This window comes from Stenella coeruleoalba (genome assembly GCF_951394435.1).
Source record: "Stenella coeruleoalba genome assembly, chromosome: 4".
Classification (NCBI taxonomy): domain Eukaryota; kingdom Metazoa; phylum Chordata; class Mammalia; order Artiodactyla; family Delphinidae; genus Stenella; species Stenella coeruleoalba.
Genome location: NC_137149.1, coordinates 99,087,553 through 99,108,535, shown reverse-complemented (window position 1 = coordinate 99,108,535; position 20,983 = coordinate 99,087,553). Strand labels below are relative to the sequence as shown.

Sequence of the window (20,983 nt, the reverse complement as noted above, 5' to 3'; positions counted from 1 at the left end):
TTCTCCCAAGTGTCTGTTGGCAATTTACATCCCGCCCATCAGCATAACAAGGCTCCCAGTTCTCCATGGCCTGTCCTGCCTTTCTGGATTTTACACTTTTTACAGATGGCCCTTTTGACTGGGGGGAAGTGAGACTTCATTGTAGTGCAGATTTCCTTTGCAAGTTTGCTTGGTTGGCCAAAAAGGGCGTATGCGTTTTTTCCTGAATATATTCAGGAAAAAACGCATACCCCCTTTTTGGCCAAGTGCGTCATTGTGGACGTTCTGCCTCCTTTCCTATGCTTGAAATGCAATTCCAGTCTACCTCCTGAAATCGGTTTCCTGCAATTCTGCCCCGCTTTCAAGTCCTCTTGGCAGCCTTACTTCAGTATATTTTTGGACGATAGCTGTCATTTATAACTCTGCAGGTTTGTGAATTACAGTGCCCCTGAGCTCCTTTCTTCAACTCGCTTTCTTTTGAGCAGGCCGCAACACCGCAGGATGGCTTCAGGCCCTAATCTGGTTCTGGCACGGCACGCTGAGCCTTTGGTTATTTCCTCATCCTGGTGGGAAATGAGAGTTAAATTTGCCCGTCCAGACACCTCCAGCTAGTCTCTCATTGGTTCTCGCTATTCCTGTTCATCTTCCGCAGAAATTGCAAACTGGGCCAAACAGGAGGTTAAAGGCGCTGACTCTCCAAGTGGGGAGAGTGTTAGTAAAGCGTCTGGAATATTGCACCCGAGTACCGGGGTACGAAAACTGAGACATATTTTAACACGTCTCCCGTTTACATGGTTGATCATACTCTATGTTCCACTTGCATGTTTTAGCTGAAGGAAGAATACCTTAAACCTGGAGAGTTGAGACCTGTGTAATGGGTACCATGCAATATGACTTCAAAGGGTCTTCATTTGCTCACCGAACCTCTCCAATCCTATCACTGCTGCGTTTATGCCCCTGTACACACGCTTGATTCTCTTTCGGAGACATAACAATCCATAGGTTTTAAGATACTTACTAGTCAGGTACATTCTTAGGCGTTTAATATGCGGTGTTGAATCCATTTCGTTGAGCAAGGAGTAGCTCTTGTCTATTCCATATTTGGCTTAAGGAACTTTATCTGTGCTCATTTCAATCTCTGGTTTTATGCAGCACCCCAACTCACCTTTACCCTTAAGCAAGCATAAGTTGGTTTTCTAAATTTGAGACCCTGTTCTCTTCTGTAATTCAGTTCCTGTGTAGCCAAGTTTACATTCCGTGTATTACTGATAACTTATGATGTTTCTTTTTCTGTGTGACTTATATCAGTTAGAATCATCATACCTGAATCCACTCATTGTGCTGCTAAGGGCCTGATGACATAGATTTCATTGCTGAGTGATATTGCTTTTTAAGTAAATACCACAACTTCTTTATCCATTTTTCACTTTCTGCGATGTTGAACTTGTACTGTAAACGAGGTTCTTGTAAACAGAGGCGTCCCAAACTTTGGGGTGGCTGTGTCTTTCTGATTTTAATTTCCCTAAGCTATAGGACCATATGTGGAAGAGCCCTAGGCTCAGTTGCTTTGTTTTTTAGATGTTTCAGGAAACACCATACACTTCTCCTGAGTGTCTGTTGGCAATTTACATCCCGCCCATCAGCATAACAAGGCTCCCAGTTCTCCATGGCCTGTCCTGCCTTTCTGGATTTTACACATTTTTCAGATTGCCCTTTTGACCGGGGGGAAGTGAGACTTCATTGTACTGAAGATTTCCTTTGCAAGCTTGCTTGGTTGGCCAAAAAGGGCGTATGCGTTTTTTCCTGAATATATTCAGGAAAAAACGCATACGCCCTTTTTGGCCAAGTGCATCATTGTGGACGTTCTGCCTCTTTTCCTATGCTTTCAATGCAATTCCACTCTACCTCCTGAAATCGGTTTCCTGCAATTCTGCCCCACTTTCAAGTCCTCTTGGCAGCCTTACTTCAGTATATTTTTGGACGATAGCTGTCATTTATAACTCTGCAGGTTTGTGAATTACAGTGCCCCTGAGCTCCTTTCTTCAACTCGCTTTCTTGTGAGCTGGCCGCAACACCGCAGGATGGCTTCAGGCCCTAATCTGGTTCCGGCACGGCACGCTGAGCCTTTGGTTATTTCCTCTTCCTGGTGGGAAATGAGAGTTAAATTTGCCCGTCCAGACACCTCCAGCTAGTCTCTCATTGGTTCTCGCTATTCCTGTTCATCTTCCGCAGAAATTGCAAACTGGGCCAAACAGGAGGTTAAAGGGACTGACTCTCCAAGTCGGGAGAGTGTTAGTAAAGCGTCTGGAATGTTGCACCCGAGTACCAGGGTACGAAAACTGAGACATATTTGAATACGTCTCCCGATCACATGGTTGATCATACTCTAGGTTCCACATGCATGTTTTAGCTGAAAGAAGAATACCTTAAACCTGGGTAGTTGAAACCTGTGGAATGGGTACCATGCAATATGACTTCAAAGGGTCTTCATTTGCTCACCGAACCTCTCCAATCCTATCACTGCTGCATTTATGCCCCTGTACACACGCTTGATTCTCTTTTTGATACATAGCAATCCATAGGTTTTAAGATACTTACTAGTCAGGTACATTCTTAGGCGTTTAATATGCGGTGTTGAGTCCATTTCATTGAGCAAGGAGTAGCTCTTGTCTATTCCATATTTGGCTTAAGGAACTTTATCTGTGCTCATTTCAATCTCTGGTTTTATGCAGCACACCAACTCACCTTTACCCTTAAGCAAGCATAAGTTGGTTTTCTAAATTTGAGACCCTGTTCTGTTCTGTAATTCAGTTTCTGCGTAGCCAAGTTTACATTCCGTGTATTACTGATATCTTATGATGTTTCTTTTTCTGTGTGACTTATTTCAGTTAGAATCATCATACCTGAATCCACTCATTGTTCTGCTAAGGGCCTGATGACATAGATTTCATTGCTGAGTGATATTGCTTTGTAAGTAAATACCACAACTTCTTTATCCATTTTTCACTTTCTGCGATGTTGAACTTGTACTGTAAACGAGGTTCTTGTAAACAGAGGCGTCCCAAACTTTGGGGTGGCTGTGTCTTTTTGATTTTAATTTCCCTAAGCTATAGGACCATAAGTGGAAGTGCCCTAGGCTCTGTTGCTTTGTTTTTTAGATGTTTCAGGAAACACCATACACTTCTCCCGAGTGTCTGTTGGCAATTTACATCCCGCCCATCAGCATAACAAGGCTCCAAGTTCTCCATTGCCTGTCCTGCCTTTCTGGATTTTACACTTTTTTCAGATGGCCCTTTTGACCGCGGGGAAGTGAGACTTCATTGTAGTGCAGATTTCCTTTGCAAGCTTGCTTGGTTGGCCAAAAAGGGCGTATGCGTTTTTTCCTGAATATATTCAGGAAAAAAACGCATACGCCCTTTTTGGCCAAGTGCATCATTGTGGACGTTCTGCCTCTTTTCCTATGCTTTCAATGCAATTCCAGTCTACCTCCTGAAATCGGTTTCCTGCAATTCTGCCCCGCTTTCAAGTCCCCTTGGCAGCCTTACTTCAGTATATTTTTGGACGATAGCTGTCATTTATAACTCTGCAGGTTTGTGAATTACAGTGCCCCTGAGCTCCTTTCTTCAACTCGCTTTCTTGTGAGCTGGCCGCAACACCGCAGGATGGCTTCAGGCCCTAATCTGGTTCCGGCACGGCACGCTGAGCCTTTGGTTAATTCCTCTTCCTGGTGGGAAATGAGAGTTAAATTTGCCCGTCCAGACACCTCCAGCTAGTCTCTCATTGGTTCTCGCTATTCCTGTTCATCTTCCACAGAAGTTGCAAACTGGGCCAAACAGGAGGTTAAAGGGACTGATTCTCCAAGTCGGGAGAGTGTTAGTAAAGCATCTGGAATGTTGCACCCGAGTACCAGGGTACGAAAACGGAGACATATTTGAACACGTCTCCCAATCACATGGTTGATCATACTCTAGGTTCCACATGCATGTTTTAGCTGAAGGAAGAATACCTTAAACCTGGGTCGTTGAAACCCGTGGAATGGGTACCATGCAATATGACTTCAAAGGGTCTTCATTTGCTCAAAGAACCTCTCCAATCCTATCACTGCTGCGTTTATGCCCCTGTACACATGCTTGATTCTCTTTCGGAGACATAGCAATCCATAGGTTTTAAGATACTTACTAGTCAGGTACATTCTTAGGCGTTTAATATGCGGTGTTGAGTCCATTTCATTGAGCAAGGAGTAGCTCTTGTCTATTCCATATTTGGCTTAAGGAACTTTATCTGTGCTCATTTCAATCTCTGGTTTTATGCAGCACACCAACTCACCTTTACCCTTAAGCAAGCATAAGTTGGTTTTCTAAATTTGAGACCCTGTTCTGTTCTGTAATTCAGTTTCTGCGTAGCCAAGTTTACATTCCGTGTATTACTGATATCTTATGATGTTTCTTTTTCTGTGTGACTTATTTCAGTTAGAATCATCATACCTGAATCCACTCATTGTGCTGCTAAGGGCCTGATGACATACATTTCATTGCTGAGTGATATTGCTTTGTAAGTAAATACCACAACTTCTTTATCCATTTTTCACTTTCTGCGATGTTGAACTTGTACTGTAAACGAGGTTCTTGTAAACAGAGGCGTCCCAAACTTTGGGGTGGCTGTGTCTTTTTGATTTTAATTTCCCTAAGCTATAGGACCATAAGTGGAAGTGCCGAAGGCTCTGTTGCTTTGTTTTTTAGATGTTTCAGGAAACACCATACACTTCTCCCGAGTGTCTGTTGGCAATTTACATCCCGCCCATCAGCATAACAAGGCTCCCAGTTCTCCATGGCCTGTCCTGCCTTTCTGGATTTTACACTTTTTTCAGATGGCCCTTTTGACCGCGGGGAAGTGAGACTTCATTGTAGTGCAGATTTCCTTTGCAAGCTTGCTTGGTTGGCCAAAAAGGGCATATGCGTTTTTTCCTGAATATATTCAGGAAAAAAACGCATATGCCCTTTTTGGCCAAGTGCATCATTGTGGACATTCTGCCTCTTTTCCTATGCTTTCAATGCAATTCCAGTCTACCTCCTGAAATCGGTTTCCTGCAATTCTGCCCTGCTTTCAAGCCCTCTTGGCAGCCTTACTTCAGTATATTTTTGGACGATAGCTGTCATTTATAACTCTGCAGGTTTGTGAATTACAGTGCCCCTGAGCTCCTTTCTTCAACTCGCTTTCTTGTGAGCTGGCCGCAACACCGCAGGATGGCTTCAGGCCCTAATCTGGTTCCGGCACGGCACGCTGAGCCTTTGGTTAATTCCTCTTCCTGGTGCGAAATGAGAGTTAAATTTGCCCGTCCAGACACCTCCAGCTAGTCTCTCATTGGTTCTCGCTATTCCTGTTCATCTTCCGCAGAAATTGCAAACTGGGCCAAACAGGAGGTTAAAGGGACTGACTCTCCAAGTCGGGAGAGTGTTAGTAAAGCGTCTGGAATATTGCACCCGAGTACCAGGGTATGAAAACTGAGACATATTTAAACACGTCTCCCGATCACATGGTTGATCATACTCTAGGTTCCACATGCATGTTTTAGCTGAAGGAAGAATACCTTAAACCTGGGTAGTTGAAACCCGTGGAATGGGTACCATGCAATATGACTCCAAAGGGTCTTCATTTGCTCACCGAACCTCTCCAATCCTATCACTGCTGCGTTTATGCCCCTGTACACATGCTTGATTCTCTTTTGGAGACATAGCAATCCATAGGTTTTAACATACTTACTAGTCAGGTACATTCTTAGGCGTTTAATATGCGGAGTTGAGTCCATTTCGTTGAGCAAGGAGTAGCTCTTGTCTATTCCATATTTGGCTTAAGGAACTTTATCTGTGCTCATTTCAATCTCTGGTTTTATGCAGCACCCCAACTCACCTTTACCCTTAAGCAAGCATAAGTTGGTTTTCTAAATTTGAGACCCAGTTCTGTTCTGTAATTCAGTTCCTGTGTAGCCAAGTTTCTATTCAATGTAATACTGATATTTTATGATGTTTCTTTTTCTGTGTGACTTATTTCAGTTAGAATCATCGTACCTGAATCCACTCATTATGCTGCTACGGGCCTGATGACATAGATTTCATTGCTGAGTGATACTGCATTGTACGTAAGTACCACAAATTCTTTATCCATTTTTCACTTTCTGTGATATTGAACTAGTACGGTAAATGAGGTTCTTGTAAACAGAGGCGTCCCAAACTCTGGGGTGGCTGTGTCTTTTTGATTTTAATTTCCCTAAGCTATAGGACCATAAGTGGAAGTGCCCTAGGCTCTGTTGCTTTGTTTTTTAGATGTTTCAGGAAACACCATACACTTCTCCCAAGTGTCTGTTGGCAATTTACATCCCGCCCATCAGCATAACAAGGCTCCCAGTTCTCCATGGCCTGTCCTGCCTTTCTGGATTTTACACTTTTTACAGATGGCCCTTTTGACTGGGGGGAAGTGAGACTTCATTGTAGTGCAGATTTCCTTTGCAAGTTTGCTTGGTTGGCCAAAAAGGGCGTATGCGTTTTTTCCTGAATATATTCAGGAAAAAACGCATACCCCCTTTTTGGCCAAGTGCGTCATTGTGGACGTTCTGCCTCCTTTCCTATGCTTGAAATGCAATTCCAGTCTACCTCCTGAAATCGGTTTCCTGCAATTCTGCCCCGCTTTCAAGTCCTCTTGGCAGCCTTACTTCAGTATATTTTTGGACGATAGCTGTCATTTATAACTCTGCAGGTTTGTGAATTACAGTGCCCCTGAGCTCCTTTCTTCAACTCGCTTTCTTTTGAGCAGGCCGCAACACCGCAGGATGGCTTCAGGCCCTAATCTGGTTCTGGCACGGCACGCTGAGCCTTTGGTTATTTCCTCATCCTGGTGGGAAATGAGAGTTAAATTTGCCCGTCCAGACACCTCCAGCTAGTCTCTCATTGGTTCTCGCTATTCCTGTTCATCTTCCGCAGAAATTGCAAACTGGGCCAAACAGGAGGTTAAAGGCGCTGACTCTCCAAGTGGGGAGAGTGTTAGTAAAGCGTCTGGAATATTGCACCCGAGTACCGGGGTACGAAAACTGAGACATATTTTAACACGTCTCCCGTTTACATGGTTGATCATACTCTATGTTCCACTTGCATGTTTTAGCTGAAGGAAGAATACCTTAAACCTGGAGAGTTGAGACCTGTGTAATGGGTACCATGCAATATGACTTCAAAGGGTCTTCATTTGCTCACCGAACCTCTCCAATCCTATCACTGCTGCGTTTATGCCCCTGTACACACGCTTGATTCTCTTTCGGAGACATAACAATCCATAGGTTTTAAGATACTTACTAGTCAGGTACATTCTTAGGCGTTTAATATGCGGTGTTGAATCCATTTCGTTGAGCAAGGAGTAGCTCTTGTCTATTCCATATTTGGCTTAAGGAACTTTATCTGTGCTCATTTCAATCTCTGGTTTTATGCAGCACCCCAACTCACCTTTACCCTTAAGCAAGCATAAGTTGGTTTTCTAAATTTGAGACCCTGTTCTCTTCTGTAATTCAGTTCCTGTGTAGCCAAGTTTACATTCCGTGTATTACTGATAACTTATGATGTTTCTTTTTCTGTGTGACTTATATCAGTTAGAATCATCATACCTGAATCCACTCATTGTGCTGCTAAGGGCCTGATGACATAGATTTCATTGCTGAGTGATATTGCTTTTTAAGTAAATACCACAACTTCTTTATCCATTTTTCACTTTCTGCGATGTTGAACTTGTACTGTAAACGAGGTTCTTGTAAACAGAGGCGTCCCAAACTTTGGGGTGGCTGTGTCTTTCTGATTTTAATTTCCCTAAGCTATAGGACCATATGTGGAAGAGCCCTAGGCTCAGTTGCTTTGTTTTTTAGATGTTTCAGGAAACACCATACACTTCTCCTGAGTGTCTGTTGGCAATTTACATCCCGCCCATCAGCATAACAAGGCTCCCAGTTCTCCATGGCCTGTCCTGCCTTTCTGGATTTTACACATTTTTCAGATTGCCCTTTTGACCGGGGGGAAGTGAGACTTCATTGTACTGAAGATTTCCTTTGCAAGCTTGCTTGGTTGGCCAAAAAGGGCGTATGCGTTTTTTCCTGAATATATTCAGGAAAAAACGCATACGCCCTTTTTGGCCAAGTGCATCATTGTGGACGTTCTGCCTCTTTTCCTATGCTTTCAATGCAATTCCACTCTACCTCCTGAAATCGGTTTCCTGCAATTCTGCCCCACTTTCAAGTCCTCTTGGCAGCCTTACTTCAGTATATTTTTGGACGATAGCTGTCATTTATAACTCTGCAGGTTTGTGAATTACAGTGCCCCTGAGCTCCTTTCTTCAACTCGCTTTCTTGTGAGCTGGCCGCAACACCGCAGGATGGCTTCAGGCCCTAATCTGTTTCCAGAATGGCACGATGAGCCTTTGGTTAATTCCTCTTCCTGGTGGGAAATGAGAGTTAAATTTGCCCGTCCAGACACCTCCAGCTAGTCTCTCATTGGTTCTCGCTATTCCTGTTCATCTTCCGCAGAAATTGCAAACTGGGCCAAACAGGAGGTTAAAGGCGCTGACTCTCCAAGTGGGGAGAGTGTTAGTAAAGCGTCTGGAATGTTGCACCTGAGTACCGGGGTACGAAAACTGAGACATATTTGAACACGTCTCCCGATCACACGGTTGATCATACTCTAGGTTCCACATGCATGTTTTAGCTGAAGGAAGAATACCTTAAACCTGGGTAGTTGAAACCCGTGGAATGGGTACCATGCAATATGACTTCAAAGGGTCTTCATTTGCTCACCGAACCTCTCCAATCCTATCACTGCTGCGTTTATGCCCCTGTACACATGCTTGATTCTCTTTCGGAGAGATAGCAATCCATAGGTTTTAAGATACTTAACAGTCAGGTACATTCTTAGGCGTTTAATATGCGGTGTTGAGTCCATTTCGTTGAGCAAGGAGTAGCTCTTGTCTATTCCATATTTGGCTTAAGGAACTTTTTCTGTGCTCATTTCAATCTCTGGTTTTATGCAGCACCCCAACTCATCTTTCCCCTTAAGCAAGCATAAGTTGGTTTTCTAAATTTGAGACCCTGTTCTGTTTTGGAATTCAGTTCCTGTGTAGCCAAGTTTACATTCCGTGTATTACTGATATCTTATGATGTTTCTTTTTCTGTGTGACTTATTTCAGTTAGAATCATCGTACCTGAATCCACCCATTATGCTGCTACTGCCCTGATGACATAGATTTCAATGCTGAGTGATACTGCATTGTACGTAAGTACCACAAGTTCTTTATCCATTTTTCACTTTCTGTGATATTGAACTTGTATGGTAAACGAGGTTCTTGTAAACAGAGGCGTCCCAGACTTTGGGGTGGCTGTGTCTTTTTGATTTTAATTTCCCTAAGCTATAGGACCATAAGTGGAAGTGCCCTAGGCTCTGTTGCTTTGTTTTTTAGATGTTTCAGGAAACACCATACACTTCTCCTGAGTGTCTGTTGGCAATTGACATCCCGCCCATCAGCATAACAAGGCTCCCAGTTCTCCATGGCCTGTCCTGCCTTTCTGGATTTTACACTTTTTCAGATGGCCCTTTTGACCGGGGGGAAGTGAGACTTCATTGTAGTGCAGATTTCCTTTGCAAGCTTGCTTGGTTGGCCAAAAAGGGCGTATGCGTTTTTTCCTGAATATATTCAGGAAAAAACGCATACGCCCTTTTTGGCCAAGTGCATCATTGTGGACGTTCTGCCTCTTTTCCTATGCTTTCAATGCAATTCCAGTCTACCTCCTGAAATCGGTTTCCTGCAATTCTGCCCCGCTTTCAAGTCCTCTTGGCAGCCTTACTTCAGTATATTTTTGGACGATAGCTGTCATTTATAACTCTGCAGATTTGTGAATTACAGTGCCCCTGAGCTCCTTTCTTCAACTCGCTTTCTTGTGAGCTGGCTGCAACACCGCAGGATGGCTTCAGGCCCTAATCTGTTTCCGGCACGGCACGCTGAGCCTTTGGTTATTTCCTCTTCCTGGTGGGAAATGAGAGTTAAATTTGCCCGTCCAGACACCTCCAGCTAGTCTCTCATTGGTTCTCGCTATTCCTGTTCATCTTCCGCAGAAATTGCAAACTGGGCCAAACAGGAGGTTAAAGGCGCTGACTCTCCAAGTAGGGAGAGTGTTAGTAAAGCGTCTGGAATGTTGCACCCGAGTACCAGGGTACGAAAACTGAGACATATTTGAACACGTCTCCCGATCACATGGTTGATCATACTCTAGGTTCCACATGCAAGTTTTAGTTGAAGGAAGAATACCTTAAACCTGGGTAGTTGAAACCCGTGGAATGGGTACCATGCAATATGACTTCAAAGGGTCTTCATTTGCTCACCGAACCTCTCCAATCCTATCACTGCTGCGTTTATGCCCCTGTACACAAGCTTCATTCTCTTTCGGAGACATAGCAATCCATAGGTTTTAAGATACTTACTAGTCAGGTACATTCTTAGGCGTTTAATATGGGTTGTTGAGTCCATTTCGTTGAGCAAGGAGTAGCTCTTGTCTATTCCATATTTGGCTTAAGGAACTTTATCTGTGCTCATTTCGATCTCTGGTTTTATGCAGCACCCCAACTCACCTTTACCCTTAAGCAAGCATAAGTTGGTTTTCTAAATTTGAGACCCTGTTCTGTTCTGTAATTCAGTTCCTGTGTAGCCAAGTTTACATTCCGTGTGTTACTGATATCTTATGATGTTTCTTTTTCTGTGTGACTTATTTCAGTTAAAATCATCATACCTGAATCCACTCATTGTGCTGCTAAGGGCCTGATGACATAGATTTCATTGCTGAGTGATATTGCTTTGTAAGTAAATACCACAACTTCTTTATCCATTTTTCACTTTCTGCGATGTTGAACTTGTACGGTAAACGAGGTTCTTGTAAACAGAGCTGTTCCAAACTTTGGGGTGGCTGTGTCTTTTTGATTTTAATTTCCCTAAGCGATAGGACCATAAGTGGAAGTGCCCTAGTCTCTGTTGCTTTGTTTTTTAGATGTTTCAGGAAACACCATACACTTCTCCCCAGTGTCTGTTGTCAATTTACATCCCGCCCATCAGCATAACAAGGCTCCCAGTTCTCCATGGCCTGTCCTGCCTTTCTGGATTTTACACTTTTTTCAGATGGCCCTTTTGACCGGGGGGAAGTGAGACTTCATTGTAGTGCAGATTTCCTTTGCAAGCTTGCTTGGTTGGCCAAAAAGGGCGTATGCGTTTTTTCCTGAACATATTCAGGAAAAAACATATACGCCCTTTTTGGCCAAGTGCATCATTGTGGACGTTCTGCCTCTTTTCCTATGCTTTCAATGCAATTCCAGTCTACCTCCTGAAATCGGTTTCCTGCAATTCTGCCCCGCTTTCAAGTCCTCTTGGCAGCCTTACTTCAGTATATTTTTGGACGATAGCTGTCATTTATAACTCTGCAGGTTTGTGAATTACAGTGCCCCTGAGCTCCTTTCTTCAACTCGCTTTCTTGTGAGCTGGCCGCAACACCGCAGGATGGCTTCAGGCCCTAATCTGGTTCCGGCACGGCACGCTGAGCCTTTGGTTAATTCCTCTTCCTGGTGGGAAATGAGAGTTAAATTTGCCCGTCCAGACACCTCCAGCTAGTGTCTCATTGGTTCTCGCTATTCCTGTTCATCTTCCGCAGAAATTGCAAACTGGGCCAAACAGGAGGTTAAAGGCGCTGACTCTCCAAGTGGGGAGAGTGTTAGTAAAGCGTCTGGAATGTTGCACCCGAGTACCAGGGGAGGAAAACTGAGACATATTTGAACACGTCTCCCGTTCACACGGTTGATCATACTCTGGGTTCCACATGCATGTTTTAGCTGAAGGAAGAATACCTTAAACCTGGAGAGTTGAGACCTGTGGAATGGGTACCATGCAATATGACTTCAAAGGGTCTTCATTTGCTCACCGAACCTCTCCAATCCTATCACTGCTTCGTTTATGCCCCTGTACACATGCTTGATTCTCTTTTGGAGACATAGCAATCCATAGGTTTTAAGATACTTACTAGTCAGGTACATTCTTAGGCGTTTAATATGCGGTGTTGAGTCCATTTCGTTGAGCAAGGTGTAGCTGTTGTCTATTCCATATTTAGCTTAGGGAACTTTATCTGTGCTCATTTCAATCTCTGGTTTTATGCAGCACCCCAACTCACCTTTACCCTTAAGCAAGCATAAGTTGGTTTTCTAAATTTGAGACCCTGTTCTGTTCTGTAATTCAGTTCCTGTGTAGCCAAGTTTACATTCCGTGTATTACTGATATCTTATGATGTTTCTTTTTCAGTGTGACTTATTTCAGTTAGAATCATCATACCTGAATCCACTCATTGTGCTGCTAAGGGCCTGATGACATAGATTTCATTGCTGAGTGATATTGCTTTGTAAGTAAATACCACAACTTCTTTATCCATTTTTCACTTTCTGCGATGTTGAACTTGTACTGTAAACGAGGTTCTTGTAAACAGAGGCGTCCCAAACTTTGGGGTGGCTGTGTCTTTTTGATTTTAATTTCCGAAAGCTATAGGACCATAAGTGGAAGTGCCCTAGGCTCTGTTGCTTTGTTTTTTAGATGTTTCAGGAAACACCATACACTTCTCCCGAGTGTCTGTTGGCAATTTACATCCCGCCCATCAGCATAACAAGGCTCCCAGTTCTCCATGGCCTGTCCTGCCTTTCTGGATTTTACACTTTTTTCAGATGGCCCTGTTGAGCAAGGGGAAATGAGACTTCATTGTAGTGCAGATTTCCTTTGCAAGCTTGCTTGGTTGGCCAAAAAGGGCGTATGCGTTTTTTCCTGAATATATTCAGGAAAAAACGCATACGCCCTTTTTGGCCAAGTGCATCATTGTGGACGTTCTGCCTCTTTTCCTATGCTTTCAATGCAATTCCAGTCTACCTCTTGAAATCGGTTTCCTGCAATTCTGCCCCGCTTTCAAGTCCTCTTGGCAGCCTTACTTCAGTATATTTTTGGACGATAGCTGTCATTTATAACTCTGCAGGTTTGTGAATTACAGTGCCCCTGAGCTCCTTTCTTCAACTCGCTTTCTTTTGAGCTGGCCGCAACACCGCAGGATGGCTTCAGGCCCTAATCTGGTTCTGGCACGGCACGCTGAGCCTTTGGTTAATTCCTCTTCCTGGTGGGAAATGAGAGTTAAATTTGCCCGTCCAGACACCTCCAGCTAGTCTCTCATTGGTTTTCGCTATTCCTGTTCATCTTCCGCAGAAATTGCAAACTGGGCCAAACAGGAGGTTAAAGGGACTGACTCTCCAAGTCGGGAGACTGTTAGTAAAGCGTCTGGAATGTTGCACCCAAGTACCAGGGTACGAAAACTGAGACATATTTGAACACGTCTCCCGTTCACACGGTTGATCATACTCTGGGTTCCACATGCATGTTTTGGCTGAAGGAAGAATACCTTAAACCTGGAGAGTTGAGACCCGTGTAATGGGTACCATGCAATATGACTTCAAAGGGTCTTCATTTGCTCACCGAACCTCTCCAATCCTATCACTGCTGCGTTTATGCCCCTGTACACATGCTTCATTCTCTTTTGGAGACATAGCAATCCATAGGTTTTAAGATACCTACTAGTCAGGTACATTCTTAGGCGTTTAATATGGGGAGTTGAGTCCATTTCGTTGAGCAAGGAGTAGCTCTTGTCTATTCCATATTTGGCTTAAGGAACTTTATCTGTGCTCATTTCAATCTCTGGTTTTATGCAGCACCCCAACTCACCGTTACCCTTAAGCAAGCATAAGTTGGTTTTCTAAATTTGAGACCCTGTTCTGTTCTGTAATTCAGTTCCTGTGAAGCCAAGTTTACATTCCGTGTATTACTGATATCTTATGATGTTTCTTTTTCTGTGTGACTTATTTCAGTTAGAATCATCATACCTGAATCCACTCATTGTGCTGCTAAGGGCCTGATGACATACATTTCATTGCTGAGTGATATTGCTTTGTAAGTAAATACCACAACTTCTTTATCCATTTTTCACTTTCTGCGATGTTGAACTTGTACTGTAAACGAGGTTCTTGTAAACAGAGGCGTCCCAAACTTTGGGGTGGCTGTGTCTTTTTGATTTTAATTTCCCTAAGCTATAGGACCATAAGTGGAAGTGCCCTAGGCTCTATTGCTTTGTTTTTTAGATGTTTCAGGAAACACCATACACTTCTCCCGAGTGTCTGTTGGCAATTTACATCCCGCCCATCAGCATAACAAGGCTCCCAGTTCTCCATGGCCTGTCCTGCCTTTCTGGATTTTACACTTTTTTCAGATGGCCCTTTTGACCAGGGGGGGAAGTGAGACTTCATTGTAGTGCAGATTTCCTTTGCAAGTTTGCTTGGATGGCCAAAAAGGACGTATGCGTTTTTTTCCTGAATATATTCAGGAAAAAACGCATACGTCCTTTTTGGCCAAGTGCATCATTGTGGACGTTCTGCCTCTTTTCCTATGCTTTCAATGCAATTCCAGTCTACCTCCTAAAATCGGTCTCCTGCAATTCTGCCCCGCTTTCAAGTCCTCTTGGCAGCCTTACTTCAGTATATTTTTGGATGATAGCTGTCATTTATAACTCTGCAGGTTTGTGAATTACAGTGCCCCTGAGCTCCTTTCTTCAACTCACTTTCTTTTGAGCTGGCTGCAACTCCGCAGGATGTCTTCAGGCCCTAATCTGGTTCCGGCACGGCACGCTGAGCCTTTGGTTATTTCCTTTTCCTGGTGGGAAATGAGAGTTAAATTTGCCCGTCCAGACACCTCCAGCTAGTCTCTCATTGGTTCTCCCTATTCCTGTTCATCTTCCGCAGAAATTGCAAACTGGGCCAAACAGGAGGTTAAAGGGACTGACTCTCCAAGTCGGGAGAGTGTTAGTAAAGCGTCTGGAATGTTGCACCCGAGTACCAGGGTACGAAAACTGAGACATATTTGAACATGTCTCCCGATCACATGGTTTATCATACTCTAGGTTCCACATGCATGTTTTAGCTGAAGGAAGAATACCTTAAACCTGGGTAGTTGAAACCCGTGGAATGGGTACCATGCAATATGACTTCAAAGGGTCTTCATTTGCTCACTGAACCTCTCCAATCCTATCACTGCTGCGTTTATGCCCCTGTACACATGCTTGATTCTCTTTCGGAGACATAGCAATCCATAGGTTTTAAGATACCTACTAGTCAGGTACATTCTTAGGCGTTTAATATGCGGTGTTGAGTCCATTTCATTGAGCAAGGAGTAGCTCTTGTCTATTCCATATTTGGCTTAAGGAAATTTATCTGTGCTCATTTCCATCTCTGGTTTTATGCAGCACCCCAACTCACCTTTACCCTTAAGCAAGCATAAGTTGCTTTTCAAAATTTGAGACCCTGCTCTGTTTTGGAATTCAGTTCCTGTGTGGCCAAGTTTACATTCCGTGTATTACTGATATCTTATGATGTTTCTTTTTCTGTGTTACTTATTTCATTTAGAATCATCGTACCTGAATCCACTCATTATGCTGCTATGGGCCTGATGACATAGATTTCATTGCTGAGTGATACTGCATTGTACGTAAGTACCACAAGTTCTTTATCCATTTTTCACATTCTGTGATATTGAAGTTGTACGGTAAACGAGGTTCTTGTAAACAGAGGCTTCCCAAACTTTGGGGTGGCTGTGTCCTTTTGATTTTAATTTCCCTAAGCTATAGGATCATAAGTTGAAGTGCCCTAGGCTCTGTTGCTTTGTTTTTTAGATGTTTCAGGAAACACCATACACTTCTCCCCAGTGGCTGTTGGCAATTTACATCCCGCCCATCAGCATAACAAGGCTCCCAGTTCTCCATGGCCTGTCCTGCCTTTCTGGATTTTACACTTTTTTCAGATGGCCCTTTTGACCTGGGGGAAGTGAGACTTCATTGTAGTGCAGATTTCCTTTGCAAGCTTGCTTGGTTGGCCAAAAAGGGCGTATGCGTTTTTTCCTGAATATATTCAGGAAAAAACGCATACGCCCTATTTGGCCAAGTGCATCATTGTGGAGGTTCTGCCTCTTTTCCTATGCTTTCAATGCAATTCCAGTCTACCTCCTGAAATCGGTTTCCTGCAATTCTGCCCCGCTTTCAAGTCCTCTTGGCAGCCTTACTTCAGTCTATTTTTGGACGATAGCTGTCATTTATAACTCTGCAGGTTTGTGAATTACAGTGCCCCTGAGCTCCTTTCTTCAACTCGCTTTCTTGTGAGCTGGCCGCAACACCGCAGGATGGCTTCAGGCCCTAATCGGGTTCCGGCACGGCACACTGAGCCTTTGGTTATTTCCTCTTCCTGGTGGGAAATGAGAGTTAAATTTGCCCGTCCAGACACCTCCAGCTAGTCTCTTATTGGTTCTCCCTATTCCTGTTCATCTTCCTCAGAAATTGCAAACTGGGCCAAACAGGAGGTTAAAGGCTCTGACACTCCAAGTGCGGAGAGTGTTAGTAAAGAATCTGGAATGTTGCACCCGAGTACCAGGGTACGAAAACTGAGACATATTTGAACACGTCTCCCATTCACATGGTTGATCATACTCTGGGTTCCACATTCATGTTTTAGCTGAAGGAAGAATACCTTAAACCTGGAGAGTTGAGACCCGTGGAATGGGTACCATGCAATATGACTTCAAAGGGTCTTCATTTGCTCACCGAACCTCTCCAATCCTATCACTGCTGCGTTTATGCCCCTGTACACACGCTTGATTCTCTTTTGGAGACATAGCAATCCATAGGTTTTAAGATACTTACTAGTCAGGTACATTCTTAGGCATTTAATATGGGGTGTTGAGTCCATTTCGTTGAGCAAGGAGTAGCTCTTGTCTATTCCATATTTGGCTTAAGGAACTTTATCTGTGCTCATTTCAATCTCTGGTTTTATGCAGCACCCCAACTCACCTTTCCCCTTAAGCAAGCATAAGTTGCTTTTCTAAATTTGAGACCCTGTTCTGTTTTGGAATTCAGTTCCTGTGTAGCCAAGTTTACATTCCGTGTATTAGTGATATCTTATGATGTTTCTTTTTCTGTGTGACTTATTTCAGTTAGAATCATCGTACCTGAATCCACTCATTATGCTGCTACGGGCCTGATGACATAGATTTCATTGCTGAGTGATACTGCATTGTACGTAAGTACCACAAGTTCTTTATCCATTTTTCACTTTCTGTGATATTGAACTTGTACGGTAAACGAGGTTCTTGTAAACAGAGGCGTCCCAAACTTGGGGTGGCTGTGTCTTTTTTATTTTAATTTCCCTAAGCTATAGGACCATAAGTGGAAGTGCCCTAGGCTCTGTTGCTTTGTTTTTTAGATGTTTCAGGAAACACCATACACTTCTCCCGAGTGTCTGTTGGCAATGTACATCCCGCCCATCAGCATAACAAGGCTCCCAGTTCTCCATGGCCTGTCCTGCCTTTCTAGATTTTACACTTTTTTCAGATGGCCCTTTTGACCGGGGGGAAGTGAGACTTCATTGTAGTGCAGATTTCCTTTGCAAGCTTGCTTGGTTGGCCAAAAAGGGCGTATGCGTTTTTTCCTGAATATATTCAGGAAAAAACGCATACGCCCTTTTTGGCCAAGTGCATCATTGTGGACGTTCTGCCTCTTTTCCTATGCTTTCAATGCAATTCCAGTCTACCTCCTGAAATCGGTTTCCTGCAATTCTGCCCCGCTTTCAAGTCCTCTTGGCAGCCTTACTTCAGTATATTTTTGGACGATAGCTGTCATTTATAACTCTGCAGTTTTGTGAATTACAGTGCCCCTGAACTCCTTTCTTCAACTCGCTTTCTTTTGAGCTGGCCGCAACACCGCAGGATGGCTTCAGGCCCTAATCTGGTTCCGGCACGGCACGCTGAGCCTTTGGTTATTTCCTCTTCCTGGTGGGAAATGAGAGTTAAATTTGCCCGTCCAGACACCTCCAGCTAGTCTCTCATTGGTTCTCCCTATTCCTGTTCATCTTCCGCAGAAATTGCAAACTGGGCCAAACAGGAGGTTAAAGGCGCTGACTCTCCAAGTGGGGAGAGTGTTGGTAAAGCATCTGGAATGTTGCACCCGAGTACCAGGGGAGGAGAACTGAGACATATTTTAACACGTCTCCCGTTCACACAGTTGATCATACTCTGGGTTCCACATGCATGTTTTAGCTGAAGGAAGAATACCTTAAACCTGGAAAGTTGAGACCCGTGTAATGGGTACCATGCAATATGACTTCAAAGGGTCTTCATTTGCTCACCGAACCTCTCCAATCCTATCACTGCTGCGTTTATGCCCCTGTACACATGCTTGATTCTCTTTCGGAGACATAGCAATCCATAAGTTTTAAGATACTTACTAGTCAGGTACATTCTTAGGCGTTTAATATGCGGTGTTGAGTCCATTTCGTTGAGCAAGGAGTAGCTCTTGTCTATTCCATATTTTGCTTAAGGAACTTTATCTGTGCTCATTTCAATCTCTGGTTTTATGCAGCACCCCAACTCACCTTTCCCCTTAAGCAAGCATAAGTTGGTTTTCTAAATTTGAGACCCTGTTCTGTTTTGGAATTCAGTTCCTGTGTAGCCACGTTTACATTCCATTTATTAGTGATATCTTATGATGTTTCTTTTTCTGTGTGACTTATTTCAGTTAGAATCATCGTACCTGAATCCACTCATTATGCTGCTACGGGCCTGATGACATAGATTTCATTGCTGAGTGATACTGCATTGTACGTAAGTACCACAAGTTCTTTATCCATTTTTCACTTTCTGTGTTATTGAACTTGTACTGTAAACGAGGTTCTTGTAAACAGAGGCGTCCCAAACTTTGGGGTGGCTGTGTCTTTTTGATTTTAATTTCCCTATGCTATAGGACCATAAGTGGAAGTGCCCTAGGCTCTGTTGCTTTGTTTTTTCGATGTTTCAGGAAACACCATACACTTCTCCCGAGTGTCTGTTGGCAATTTACATCCCGCCCATCAGCATAACAAGGCTCCCAGTTCTCCATGGCCTGTCCTGCCTTTCTGGATTTTACACTTTTTTCAGATGGCCCTTTTGACCGGGGGGAAGTGAGACTTCATTGTAGTGCAGATTTCCTTTGCAAGCTTGCTTGGTTGGCCAAAAAGGGCATATGCGTTTTTTCCTGAATATTCAGGAAAAAGCGCATACGCCCTTTTTGGCCAAGTGCATCATTGTGGACGTTCTGCCTCTTTTCCTATGATTTCAATGCAATTCCAGTCTACCTCCTGAAATCGGTTTCCTGCAATTCTGCCCCGCTTTCAAGTCCTCTTGGCAGCCTTACTTCAGTATATTTTTGGACGATAGCTGTCATTTATAACTCTGCAGGTTTGTGAATTACAGTGCCCCTGAGCTCCTTTCTTCAACTCGCTTTCTTGTGACCTGGCCGCAACACCGCAGGATGGCTTCAGGCCCTAATCTGGTTCCGGCACGGCACGCTGAGCCTTTGGTTATTTCCTCTTCCTGGTGGGAAATGAGAGTTAAATTTGCCCGTCCAGACACCTCCAGCTAGTCTCTCATTGGTTCTCGCTATTCCTGTTCATCTTCCGCAGAAATTGCAAACTGAGCCAAACAGGAGGTTAAAGGGACTGACTCTCCAAGTGGGGAGAGTGTTAGTAAAGCGTCTGGAATGTTGCACCCGAGTACCAGCGTACGAAAACGAGACATATTTGAACACGTCTCCCATTCACACGGTTGATCATACTCTGGGTTCCACATGCATGTTTTAGCTGAAGGAAGAATACCTTAAACCTGGAGAGTTGAGACCCGTGGAATGGGTACCATGCAATGTGACTTCAAAGGGTCTTCATTTGCTCACCGAACCTCTCCAATCCTATCACTGCTGCGTTTATGCCCCTGTTTACACGCTTGATTCTCTTTTGGAGACATAGCAATCCATAGGTTTTAAGATACTTACTAGTCAGGTACATTCTTAGGCGTTTAATATGGGGTGTTGAGTCCATTTCGTTGAGCAAGGAGTAGCTCTTGTCTATTCCATATTTGGCTTAAGGAACTTTATCTGTGCTCATTTCAATCTCTGGTTTTATGCAGCACCCCAACTCACCTTTCCCCTTAAGCAAGCATAAGTTGCTTTTCTAAATTTGAGACCCTGTTCTGTTTTGGAATTCAGTTCCTGTGTAGCCAAGTTTACATTCCGTGTATTAGTGATATCTTATGATGTTTCTTTTTCTGTGTGACTTATTTCAGTTAGAATCATCGTACCTGAATCCACTCATTATGCTGCTACGGGCCTGATGACATAGATTTCATTGCTGAGTGATACTGCATTGTACGTAAGTACCACGAGTTCTTTATCCATTTTTCACTTTCTGTGATATTGAACTTGTACGGTAAACGAGGTTCTTGTAAACAGAGGCGTCCCAAACTTGGGGTGGCTGTGTCTTTTTTATTTTAATTTCCCTAAGCTATAGGACCATAAGTGGAAGTGCCCTAGGCTCTGTTGCTTTGTTTTTTAGATGTTTCAGGAAACACCATACACTTCTCCCGAGTGTCTGTTGGCAATGTACATCCCGCCCATCAGCATAACAAGGCTCCCAGTTCTCCATGGCCTGTCCTGCCTTTCTAGATTTTACACTTTTTTCAGATGGCCCTTTTGACCGGGGGGAAGTGAGACTTCATTGTAGTGCAGATTTCCTTTGCAAGCTTGCTTGGTTGGCCAAAAAGGGCGTATGCGTTTTTTCCTGAATATATTCAGGAAAAAACGCATACGCCCTTTTTGGCCAAGTGCATCATTGTGGACGTTCTGCCTCTTTTCCTATGCTTTCAATGCAATTCCAGTCTACCTCCTGAAATCGGTTTCCTGCAATTCTGCCCCGCTTTCAAGTCCTCTTGGCAGCCTTACTTCAGTATATTTTTGGACGATAGCTGTCATTTATAACTCTGCAGTTTTGTGAATTACAGTGCCCCTGAACTCCTTTCTTCA

General features: G+C 43.7%; 1 long non-coding RNA gene across 7 annotated transcripts in view; it reads left to right on the top strand.

Annotated features, from left to right (window-relative positions):
- Positions 1 to 20,983, top strand: part of LOC307185422 — a 348,734-nt gene that overhangs the window by 22,382 nt on the left and 305,369 nt on the right. For 5 of the 7 annotated variants that reach the window (XR_013828069.1, XR_013828070.1, XR_013828071.1 and 2 more), the window contains exons 2-3: positions 7,610 to 7,695; positions 15,516 to 15,597. This is a non-coding gene — a long non-coding RNA (uncharacterized lncRNA). Of the gene's footprint in view, positions 1 to 7,603; positions 7,696 to 15,515; positions 15,598 to 20,983 lie in introns of those variants that run through there. The other 2 variants (XR_013828067.1, XR_013828068.1) reach the window with 1 other exon arrangement.